Below are 13,731 nucleotides of genomic sequence, written 5' to 3'. Positions count from 1 at the left end.
GGATATATTGGGGGGGATTGGTTGAGAAGGAGTGTCAGACTGTTCATTTACTTGGTCCATTTAATAGTCCTCCTTTTTTTAATTTTAAGGTTTCGCCATTGGGGGTTAGTATCAAAGAGGTGGGCTGGTGAGTTCAGGTTGATTCACCATTTATCATATCCTGAAGAGGGCTCTGTTAATGATTTCATTGTGGATCAGGATGCCAGGGCTAATCATGTATCTTTAGATGATGCTGTAAAGGTGATTGGGGATTTTAAGCAGATGTGGTTAGTAAAGGTGGACATGGAGTCTGATTTTTGTTATTTGCCAATCAGGCAGGAGGATTGGCCATTACTGGGTATGGTTGTGTGTGACAAATATTATTTTGGCAAAGCTATGCCAATGGTTTGTTCAGCTGCATGTACAACATTTGAGAAATTTAGTATGGTACTGCAGTGGGTATGGATGCAAAGGGTGAGTAGACAGAAGGGAGTACATTACTTGGATGATTTTTTGCTAGTAGGTGCACAGGAAGGGTTGTGGGAATTTACAAGTATGTGTGAGTACTTAGGGGTACCCTTGGCTCAACACAAACTGGAAGGTCCAGCAGGTGCATTAGAATTTTTGGGATTAATAGTGGATGCAGAATGGGGTCTGCTTGCTTACCTATGGAAAAGATAGACAGACTGAAGTCTTTGATAAGGTCAGTTGTGGCTAAGGATAAGGTATGGATCCAAACAGTTATGGAGCTGTCAGTCAATTGCATTTTTGTTCAAAGGAGGCAAGAGTAAATACCACTGGGTTAGGGTGAACAAGTTGGTTTGGGAGGATTTGTTGTTGTGGTTGTGCTTTTTGGATCAGTTCAATAGGATTTCATTTTGGCAGACAGATTGGGTGGGGCAAGAGCAACTTTGGTTATTCACAGATGCAGCAGGGGGCATATTTTGGGGGACAGTGGTTTGCAGTTAAATGGCCTCTGCATTGGAAGGAAGAATTGAAAAGAGATATTGCATTTTTAGACTTGATGCCAATTTGGGCAGCTTTGGTGGTTTGGAAGGATTGATTACAGGGGAAGCAGGTTATTTTCCATTTGGACAACATGGCAGTGGTGCAGGTTTTACAGAAAAAGATGGCTAGGTCAGAAGTGTTGTTGTTGATTCTACGTAAGCTGGTTTTACAGAGTTTGTTAATAAATTTTTCATTTACACAGGTGCATGTGCCCGGGATGAGGAATGACATTGCTGATAGCTTGCCCTGATTTCAGTTTTCCAGGCTTCAGCTGTTGGCTCCAGGGGTGGAGGAAGTGCCAGTACCTTTGCCAGAGGAGGTGTGGAACCTTGGGTCGAGGTAACCAGGAAGTTAGTGCGGCATTCTTGGGCTTTGTCTACAAGCAAGGCTTATGGTAGGGCCCTTTGTGATTTTGATCAGTTTGTTTTACAGTTGCCAGAAGATGAAGGGGTGTGATCTGAGGAGTTACTGCTTCGTTATTTAGATTGGGCTTGGGGTTTAGGTAAAGCATTAAAAACTGTTAGGGTGGAATTGGCTGCAATTAGTATATTTGTACAGGTATCTGGGTTGCATGACTTTACATAGTCATGGAAAGTAGGCCGCATGTTGAAAGGATGGGGGAAAGTGGTTGGGGGAATGCAGTGATATGAGATGGCCACTGATGAGGGTGTTGTTGAAAGTTTTGTTGAAAGGTTTAGCGTTATTGGAAGGTAACTCTTCGGATTCCATTATGTGGGTTACCTTGTGTGTATGGCTATATTTTGGTGCATTTTGAGTGTCTGAGTTGTTATATTCATTATTATGAAGGGATGTAATAATAGGTTCTGGGTCAGTTATTATTGGGTTGCAAAAGACTAAGACACATCAATTGGGTAAAGGTTCAGTGGTAGTTCTCAATGCAGATAGAAATGTTGGGCTGTGCCCAGTAAGGTGGGCCACAGAATTAAGATGGATTCAGATGGGGTGTCCATATGACTTGGTTTTATGTTCGGCTGATGGGAAGGGAGTGACAAGTAGTCATTTTGTACATCTTATTAGGAGGGTCTTTTATTGTATAGGTTTTCCTGCACAGAAAGGTTTGAATCTTATTCCTTTCGCATTAGAATGTCTTCAGATTTGGCTAGGGATGGCAGTTCTATTGTGGTTATTAAAGGGTGGGTTGTGGTCTTTTAATGCATTTCTGTCATATATTAGATTATGTTTTGAGTTGTATATGTTATTAATTTTCTTTTCTTTTCTTTTAGGAAAGCAGATTGTCATCATGGGTCACTCATATCCACTGGGTAGAGAAATGGGCAGCAGTTAGGGTGGATGGTAAACATTTGCATCTGTCTCACTTAGGTTGGAAAGTGACTTGGCATGCGGTTAGAGGGCTTAGATGGGATAGATTAATGCATAAGTTTGAGCAGATAAGATTGAGAATTGGGTATCTATGAATACTAGTGGTTCATTTGGGAGATAATGATCTGGGAATCCCTTCAAATAAGTGATTGGTTAATGTCATTGTCCAGGATTTGTTGAAGTTGCAGATGTTGTACCCGGGTATGTGCAGAGCATGGTTAGAGTTAGTTCCACGTTTGATTTGGAGGAATGTGTTTAGTTATTAGGCTATTGAGCAGGTTAGGAGGTTTTGTAATCAGAGGTTGGCTAGGCAACTAGAGGTTTTAGGTATGTTTACCACTGAACATAGGAATTTTTTGGATGGTGATGTAGTTTGGTTTCGATCAGATGAGGTGCATTTGAATGATGTGGATTTGGATTTAATGTTCACTTGAAGTTGTTTTTAGAAAATATTGTGAAGGCTATGGGATAACAGGGGGAACAGCCTGGGTGCAGGCTGGTGGGTGGAGAAGAGGGACAGGATTGTCCTCTTCTGTTCCCCCTCTTGGTAAGGATGGTTATGGCTTTGATTTGGGGATTAAGTGAGTTGATGGATAAGTGAATTTAATTGGATGATGGTTAATTTGAAAGGGTCAGCCGGTATGCTGCCCATTTAAGGTTGGTTGAGTGAGTAGGTACACTGCCCTGATGGATGATTGAACAGAGGGAGTGGGTACGCTGACTTGATGTATGACTCGGCCAGGGTGAGTAGGTACGCTGCCCTGAGATCATTCGAGAATTGTGAAGTTTACTCTTATTTGTTTTACTCTGCAGTGGTGGTGCTACAGTAGCATTGTCACCTCACAGTTAGACGTTGCCCGTTCGGTCCTCAGTTAGAGCGTCTTCTGTGTGGTGACATGTGTGAATGGGCATTCCTTCATTGAAGGTTGTGCCTTAGGCCCGGCAAGCCAGCACATAAATCTCTACTGCCAATCATTAGCGGACCGGAGTTCCGCTGTGGCGACCCCTAACTGGGAAAAGCCGAAAGACACAAACAAACAAACTCTTATTTGTTTTACATAAATAAAGTTAATGGTTATGTAAAATTAATAAAGGTCATCAAATGTCTTTTGGTGTTGCTGTGAGTTATTTGAAGGGGGCCGGAACAATATGAATTCCAATATGCTCTGAGCATCTCATCATATCTATTGTTTTGTTGTTATGGTACTACTTCCAGTGTACTCTGATGACTATACTGTAACTATATTTTATTCTTAGCAGTCCATTGTTTATGTTCCCTACTTATATTGGTTTAATCTAATCAGACTTTACATGATATAGTGCCATTGTGTTCAAGTTCATCAATCTAGTGGATATACATAAATAAAGAAACACATACTTTCAAACATATAAAGAAAATATTCCACTATTGATGGATTGGAATCATGTTTATTTAATGTTAAAGGTCAGAAATTATACCCATTTGTGCTACAGGATGAACAAGTAAAGGTAAATAGAACAATGTCACCTTCCTGCTCATGGCATCTTAGCAGTAGCAAATGTATCTTTTCATTGCAGTATTAGTTTTGAAGCATTATGTACCTTATTGAAATGGTTATTTTAATTTTATGCTTTCAACTAGCTGTCAGATGGGTGCCAATATTATGGAAATAAAATATTGTACAAAGGTTAATGAACACAATGACAAAGAAGCATTGTGCATGTGTTTTTAAAATTATAGGTGGATCGGAAAAAAAATCCACTGGTGGAGTTTGAAAAGAATATATAAATGAGAAAGAAGGAACTGTGTAGACATTTATACACACGGAACAATCAGTCAAGGTTACATATTACAGATGTTTTTCCAAATAAAGTTATATGTGAAATAAAATCTCTAAGGCTGATCCTCCCTATGGTAAACCTATGTGCAATGTCAGAATGAGAAATTAAATCAGTTTGGGGATTTATTTGTACTACTATAATTTCTGTTTATGTAATAGATTCAGTGGAAATCCCAAGTGGATGTCATGTGTTACGCAACAACACACTGCTGATGGATTAAATGCTGATGCCGTGAGCACATGCATAGGATATTAGGGCGAGAGCTATGATATGTATAGAGTATGTGAACTGCTGCCAGTGTGCTAAAACCATTTTGTCATGGAATTGCTGCTGTTCTCTGTGACCCATAACTGCTTCTGCCTTCTCAATAATTTGTATTTAGAACTGTGATAGTTGATACTATGGCACCATAAAATTAGATTTTATCTTTCACATCTTGTTGGATAACACCATTCTCAGTTCTGACACAAATCCATACACAAGCAATTGTCTAAAATAGTGTTGCTTCTCCTGCAGCACAAAAGGATGAGATGTACAAATGAAATGCTGTCAAGTTAGTTGAATTGTTGAATACAAATGTTGAGATTATAGGAATCACATAAAAAATGGCACTTATTCATGTTATGATAAAAGCTAACATGGCTAAAGTTCAAAACAAAATTTATACAGGAAAAAAAGATTGTTAGGAGTTCCACAGCAATAATAGGATGGCTTTCATCCAACATAGCCTGCAAGATATCTGTCTCAGGATAAGGATATTTGCCTCAAATCAAAATGAACTGTTCAAAAATATCTGCATGTGAGGAGACATACTACTTGGAATCAAGGCCTTGGGTTAAAGATAATTCTGGAACTTTTTGAGTAGCTTTTGCTCCAGAGAGTGCATATAATGCAAAGAAAAGTTATATACATTGGAAAAAAGGGTTATAGAAATGTCTAATGTATAAAGTACTTTACAAACTACATTACACTGCCTCAGAGAAAACAAACCTTTTCAATGCAATGCCATTGCAGGGCATGCATTTGCTGAACTCATTTGTGGTATGGCATATATAATAAAATAAATTAAGGTAATCAGATGACAGTGCATGTCTGGTGATGGACATTATTTTGGAAGAGAGCAAAAATTGTAAATGTTATCAAGAAATGAAGTACTGGTCCATGAGCAAAGGCTGCAAACTGTCATTGCTATAGATACAAACAGACAAATACAAGTGGACACAAGAAGTAGTAAAGGAGTTTTCAGAATGATCATTTTTTTATACAGCCGTTGCTGAATTCACAGGCATTCTGAATCTCACAAAGTTCATTTATGCCAATTTTAAAGGAAAACAAATGGCTGAGACAATATAAACATGATGAGTACAGACTTTCAGTAAACGTTAAATGTTTAAGGTTCCCCTTTGCCATTCTTAAACATTAATTGGAACACAGACTTTCAAAGGAGAGGAAAAGATTACTTTACATTATCTGTCAATTTAATTATTTTCTGCACTACTGCAGATCTCACTCAGATAACACCTCACAAAACATTTCACATCTGTCACCCGGCTTCTTAAATTTGATCACTGTTTTGGGCCATGTTGTATCTTTACAAGAATGATTTATAGATTCTGTATCTTTTCTGTGAAAAGCAACAACAAAAAGTTATCTCATTTCAAATGAAAAATACACACTGCATCATCTATCAAATTCTGTATACTGTTTCTAAAACTGCTCTTGTTTGAAATTTTTCTTTAGTCATTTAAAGAGTGTAACATTTTTATAACGTCACTCATCTCCCTCCTTTTTCCAAGCTTATGAGAATTAACTTACTATACTCTTGTTACAACTTATACTGCAAACCAAACATCTTCAGTGCTCATGTGACCTATGTCTATCACATTTATGTTGTAAAGCTAATGGCTGAATTTCATAAAGAAAGGATAGTGTTAATTCAAGAAAATCAGTGTAAATAGCAAAGACGATCTGAATCTACATATAAAAAGTTGCAGTTCACACACTGTAGTACCACACTATTGCACATAGTAAACTGAGGTTACACATTATAGCTAGGTAAAAGATCTTGGCTTGGTAATGAGAAACAGTGCAAAGTAAATTAAGCCCTTGTCATGTTTCATGCAGCTATTGCACTGAATAAGCAATGTCTGGCTTGATAGATCACCTACAAAGGATAAAATGTGTCTTCTTCTATCGGCTTTTTCCCAGTTAGGGGTCGCCACAGCGGATCACCTGTTCGCACATGATTGGCAGTGGAGTTTTACGGTGTCGAGTTGCCAGCCCGGCGCCCAACCTTCCACAGAAGGCACACACACACATACACTCACACCTAGGGCCAATTTAGAGTCTCCAATCCACCTACAGCATGTCTTTGGGATGTGGGAGGAAAAAAACTGCTGTAACAACTAAAAAATAAATTATAAATGGCTGTGTTTTCATTTCTTTTTGCAAATAAAGCCCACCACACCCCCCATATAGAGAATTTTCTTCATCCCCCTACATAATTTGACAAATTCTTAAGCTATTGGCTTTCCTCATTTATTTCTGCAGAAGATGTTCTTTGCAAAAAATTAGAGCACATATATGGATAAAAGAATAAAACTATGTCTGCAATACAACAAATAATGTTTAACTGAATATTGAGAAGAGGAAGACACACTAGTTTTATATGAGAAGAATACCGAATTCAGTTTTCACCTCTATGCTTCAGCAGCTGGTGAATTAGATCATATTTCTAAGTGGTTTTCAATCAAATTATGTCAAATGTGAACAATGGCAACTACATAAGTATGTATATCACACCACTTGACTAAGATATGGCATATACAAACCCAAAGGGATTTCATTCCATCAGCTACCAAGTTAAAAGGTAGTGTTGTTAGCACTATAGACAGGTAGGGCAAATGTTCCTGAAATGAGCACAATGTCAATGTCTAGTTGATGAACAACATATATTGAGCATTTAGCCAGGATCATGAACCACATGGATGGTATGATGGTAAGTTCATCTGCCACATTTAAAACTGAACAGTGAATTTAATGAAGGTAACGTGGTAAATGGGAACCACTGTTAACTAAACAGCAATCTTTCTGAACTCCATGGGTGATATGACATACTAATTGTAAACCTGAATGGTGACATGAGCCAGCATCTCCAAACATTAGCTGTGTAAAAGATATACCCCCCAGATTCATGAACAGTTCTTGCAAGAATAGTGTATTCGTGCACGGACTGTTCCACGTAGGAATACAGCAGCAGAGCACTCTGCATATTAATGAGGCCGTGCTGCTGTATTCCTACACCTACATGATCTGTGTATGAGAGCGGGAGGTACATATAAGTCCTGCACAGACACTTAAACATGCCCGCTGCACTCAGAGAGTGTCGTATGGTACTTTCAAACAAGGAAGTAGCATAATATTAGAGCCTGGCTCTAATATTATGCATTATTTCATTGTCCGCGGACACTGAAATGTAAAACTGAGCATATCAGTGTCAGTGAACACTGAAATAAGAAAAAGAAAAAAAAAATAAGCACACAATCCCTAAGAAGTAGCCTGCACAGTACATGACTATCCCCGGAATGGCCAGATCCCTGCCCCCGTGCCTGCAACCCGCTGATAAATATATGTAACAATTTAAAATTTCTTCTTTATTTTTTTGCAATAAAAAAGAAAGTTTAAGCAAAGCACTGCAGGTTTGCAAGCTGCGGTGCTTTGCTCAGCCAAGCTTAAATGCTGTTTGAGAGTCAAATAGAGTTGTGAAGGACAAATCCTCATTGGTGATGTAGCATAGTGAATAGAGCTGTGGTTTAGACTGCAAAACATGGATGATTCGAATCCCAGCTCTGGTCAATGTCTTTTATGTGTGGAAGTAGTTGTAAATAATTTTTTATGAATTGGAATGATATTTGTAAGTCATATGCCTCGCATATGGTAGTGTAGGGCTGGGAAAATGCCATATGAAAATGTAAAAAATTTTTCTATTTTTTTTTTTTAATTGTTTGCTGCCAGCTAAGCCTGCCGCATCTCTGCTGAAACTAGCTAAGAATTGCTTAAGCATGAAAATATAAGCAAGTCTTAGCAACTGTAAGCTTTGCTTAGCTGGTTTAAGCCTTGCTAAGTGGATTTGCGTGGAGCTAAGCATATCTTAGCATATTTGAAAATCAACCAATCATGGAAAAGTGTGGGAAAATGTCCTTATTTAAACTGCACAGGTGAGAATGCTCCTATATCTCTTCGAGTCTGATCAGGGCAGCAACAATGTCAGGTGTAGGAGAGGGTGTTCACTTTCGGGCACAACGCTGGCGCATCCAGGAGTCCAGGGTCGCTATGAGTACAGCGTGTGCAAATACATATGCCAACATTGTGATGGCCCAATGAGAGAAAGAGATGTTTTTTGCTGTGACATGTTTAAGCAACATATCACTTTATATAAACATTTTGTTGATGATATCTTTTTTACATGGCATGGCAATGAGATACAGTTCGAGAGGTTTGTGAACGTTCTAGGGAGTACCACCTCATGCCTCTCTTTTTCTCTACAGTACTCTCAGACTTAGACTGATTTCTTAGACATTATTGTGAACAGAAACATGTTTGGTAACATTTCAACTAGGTTACACAGAAAAAGCTGTAGGAAAAAGAATATTCTTCATCGCTCCAGCATGCACCCTAGACACATAACTAGGAATATAGTTAAGAGTCAAGTACTATGTTGCAAGAGACTACACACTGATGGGCGAGACCTTGAAGAGGCATTAGATAGTCTGCGTGTAGATCTTATGAATAGGGGCTACAAAGCCCATGAGACTGATAAGGCTATGGAAGAAGTGAGCTCTCTTGATGGTAACATAACCAACCCTATTTCTCTGAAGAACTCCCTGCAAATGTACATGATGAAGGGAGAAAATGTGCTGAGTTTAACTTTTTCCAGTGATGTTAACAGGGCCTGTGAGATAGTTAAAATGAATTGGCCTATTTTACTCACAAACCCTCAAATCAGTAGAGTTGTAGGGTCCACTCCTAGCTTCAGTTTTAAAAATAGTAAGAATTTGAAGCAACAGCTATGTTACAAGAACAACAGTACAGTTGAAAGGTTTATTTCACTGCGCAAAGGAACATATGCATGTAGGGCTTGCAAAATGTGTTGCAACATATAGTCAAACTGCATGGTTCTGCATCCGATACACTTCAAACCAGTAGAATTTTCTTTCTATGCAGACTGTTGTACTAAGAACATAGTCTATTTGTCCAAGTGTAATGCATTTTATATAGGAAAAATGAATCGTATGTTGAAGGAGAGGGTCATGGAACATTTGAATGAAATACATAACAATAAATCAACAAATGCACTGGCCAAACATGTATCAGATTATGGTACACAGCATAACTTTAAATTCTTAGTTTTACAAAAAATTAATGAGAGCTTAAGAGAAGGAGATCTACGCAATGGAACTGAATATATAGAGGTGAGATGGACTGTTGATTTTAAGGCTTATGTCTCATCTAGCCTGAACAGTGCTGATTCTTTAAAACCTCTCTTAAGAAAAAGAGGTTTGCCACACTAATTCTCATTATGTGTTTTCATTGGTTGTTACTTGTATTTAAACTGTATGTTTGTAGTAGTTTTTATTAAGGTCTGAAGAAGATTGTCACCTCGAAAGTGTTTACCTACATTATTCTTTTTATTGGGAATAAAAGTGTGTTTTTTATCATCCAGCCACTACGCCTTTTTATTTTTTACTATTTATATTTTTTGGGTCTGTTGGTTCCACCACTTTCTTCTTATTTTATCAGGGCAGCAACAATGTCAGGTATAGGAGATGGTGTTCACTTTTGGGCACAACGCTGGTGCATCCAGGAGTCCAGGGTCATGGTTAGACTCCTTATCAAAGACCATGAAGCTAGATTGCTGCAGGGCCAGTACCAGGGCTCCTAGTACAAAGCAGAGGCCTTGGACCATCTGGCACGTGATCTCACCAGTGCCACTGGCATTCCCCAAACTGGGGAGTAGGTGCGTCATCACTAATATGACCTAAAGCATAGAAGGGGTGAGCTCTTGGCCCAGTGGATCCAAGACGCACAAGCGGAGGAGGTCCCAGAAGTTTGTACATATCCAGTCTGTATATTTGTATATAATTATTTAAAAATTGCATATGTTACTGTACAGGTGTGCTTAATGTGCATTCTTTCCCCATATAGCTGCCGCTGAGAGGGCTGCGAACATTGATGCCCATGCACAACGCCTGGTTTGACTGCACCGAGAGTTTGGTGAGTAGAGAAATATTTGTAATATCTGCTGTAATAAATCAGAAATAGTAAAGGTAGTATTGTCTGTATATATAATTGTGCTCTAACTGTACTGAATAAATGCATGTATCAGGCTGCCATTGTTAGAACTCAGTAATGCCAGCTGCTGTGTAATACATAGGTTTGTAGAAAACAAGGTATAACTGAGGAGAGGAAGAGTAGGATATGTATTAGGCTGTCTGAAAGAAGCTGCTAAGAAACTGCTGTGTCAGGGCGACTGTTAACAGTTACAAATGAGAAGCAGTCCCCCTGTGCAGATCATGCAGTAATACTAACTGTGGATTTCTGAGTTACAGAAAATGTTATGTCAAAAATAATAAAGCTGACTACCACAAACTGTTGTCTTTCATTTGTCTTGTATCTGAAAAGTACAATTGTGCTGCAGCATGCAGTAACTGAGGTGAAGTGATGTAGCACTGTTCATCTGCATAGTTCAGAATGTGGATCTGAAATAACTGACAAAATGCAAAAGTAAATATTTTCCTCAGTAATGTCTTGTACTGTGTACCTGCCAGAATTGCCTTGTGTTAACCTTTGCATGTCATCTGTATGTAGTCCTGAATGTACAGGAAAGTGTGAGACACTAAGAGATACAGACTGCAAAAGCAGAGTGTGTTGGCTTGATCCTAAATTGAAGTATGTTTTATTAAAATGTCCAAATGTCTAGTTTTAATAATCTGCTCATATTGTGTAAACAGTAACATCAACAGTTTTTTGTTCTGATTTTTTGTTGTAGTTATTATGGAAAACAAATAAAAAGACATTTGATAAAAAAGTAGAGTGTGTAGAAAAGTATGTACTAGACAGAAATAACTCAAGCAACAAGCACCAGTAGCTCAGCCTGATAAGGGCAGGGTCTGTAATTCCCTTTTGCGGACACACACACACACACACACACACACACACACACACACACACACACACACACACACACACACACACACACACACACCATGGTTCGAATCCAGGGACTACTACTAACATGTCTTTCGAGTTCTACAGCTGTAAACTTGAATATTGGTAGAAACAATAATCTATTGTAAACAGATATTTTCCCCACAAGTAAAGAAATACATGCAGAAGCAGTATGATGGGAATACGTATGAAATGTGTATAAATGTTCTATTGAGCAGCCCCAGTACTACAAATAAAAGCAGGCTAGCTATCTACACTATGCAGTTTGGCCAATACAAGCCTCTCAAGTGTCACGCTGTCATGAATAGTTTCCCCTGTTGCAAGAAACCTTCCTCCAGATAACATCACAGTACAAGTATGCCAAAAGCCCACTTACAGAACAGCAGGAAAGGGAACACATTGTTACTTGTACCAGTGAGTATGACAGGTATGAGTCCCCTATACTTATGTACGTAGAGTTGTCATACCTTGCCGCATAGTACTCCAGGTCCACATATGTACAGGTGTGTATGTGCTGTAGTAGCTGCACAGCCAGGGCAGAGGTTGAGGGAGGGCAAACCTGTAGAGTATTGAACAGTAGTGCATTGAGAAGTATCACTGAATGCAGTTGTTAATGGAATTATTTCGTCTTCCCCCACCATTTATCTGCTCCAATAATCGCACAAAATGTGATATGGGTATGTTATTACCAAAACTTACTGTTGGGACCTTTGTTCCATTTTGGTTATTATATTTAAAACTAAATAATCATTCTTGTTGGCCTGTGCCATAAATATAATGGCATGCTGTTGCAATCCTGACTGCAATCGCATTAGTGCATTTGTTCTGTTTGCCATGCCACTGTTACAATTCCATTGTTCTGGGTCAACTGGAAAACCCATGCATGCTGTTTTGCCTAATGTTGAAATGTTTTGTTCATGACTTACCAATACACCTTGTTAAATCTCACTCCATAGAACATTCTGGAAGGCCGATTCCAGCAGAGCCACCTCTTCTACCCCACCTGGCCGAGGCACTGGGTCCCAGCACATCTGGGACCCAACAAAGACATCCCTCTTCAGCTGGTCCTGCACCTCCCTCAGGTGGAACTGCTGCAGGGGATGGGGCTGGTCCTACCCCTACATATCAGTGCTGTGAGAATCTTGTCACCCGGTGAGAAGTCCATGGCATGCTGCACAGTTTTCTCCAGTCAGAGCTGGATGAATGACTGTGCCAGATGGGGGGCAGACTGCGCAGCTTGAGGGGCAGCCAGTCCCTACAGCTCAGCCCCCAGCACAGCCACCTTCAGGGCCCTGAAGTAGTAGTGGTGACTGCCATCATGTGGGGACATCAGTCCTACTACTACCATCTAGGGGGCTCATGGGCATCTGATTCTCAACCACCCTCCCCTTCCAAGGTGCCCCCCATGTGTCACACACCACCCCTGTCTGCTGTCTTGTGTGTCTTGTATGTCTGCAAATGCAACCTCTGCTACCAAACATTCCTACCCACACGTACCTACACTCCTTCCCCAACATCCCACTCTCACCTTAAAATAATGAGGCATCTGTCCCCAAAAATAAATTACGTCCCATACATAGCTTTACATTTCACTCAGAGACACAGTCCCCTTACTCAATCTATTCCACTAATTATCATTATTGTATGTTGCCCACACCCCTCCCTGTGGGGTATGAGGCTCTAAATTCCAAATTGCCCACATTCATCTCAGCTGTTGTTGTCAAAGAAATGCAGATCTATGGTCCTTTCCTAGACCCATCTTGCACATCCCTAACTGCCTCTCATATTGTTTTTCACCTTGCTTGCCCCCATTTCACCACATTCTTGTCTCCCTTTTTTTCTTTTCCATATTTAAAATGAGTTCAGGTTTAAGCAGATGTAAATGAAGCTAAGCTGACATAAGCGGATATAAGTGTCGCTTCACTTCGCTTAGCTCTGTGCAAACCCACACAAACCCACTTACAACTGCTTAAAAGTGACTTAATCACTCTGTATACAACAGCTCTTGTTCTGTCCAGCAACAAAATAATCAGCCCTTGCAAGTCTTGAACCAAAGACCCTGCATATCATAACCACAGCAATCTACCACTAAGCCATCTTAACTGCAGATATGGGTAATGTTTTTCAAATGTATCATTCAGTAATGTCATTCAACAGTAGGGAAAAGATTCTGTAGAATTAGTCAAGTGTTGTATTTGTATGTATGATATGATATGATATTCATAAGTATACATAAATATGCCTAAATATATAACAGCTACAAACAAATGCAATCTGAGGGTCATGCTGCTCAACACTAGAAGTCTAAATCTCAAAAGGCACTCACTCGAAGCACTCCTTATTCACAAAGGATGC

This window comes from Protopterus annectens, chromosome 1.part2 (assembly GCF_019279795.1).
Source record: "Protopterus annectens isolate FY-2018-M chromosome 1.part2, PAN1.0, whole genome shotgun sequence".
Lineage (NCBI taxonomy): Eukaryota > Metazoa > Chordata > Ceratodontiformes > Protopteridae > Protopterus > Protopterus annectens.
This window is presented reverse-complemented; position numbering follows the sequence as displayed.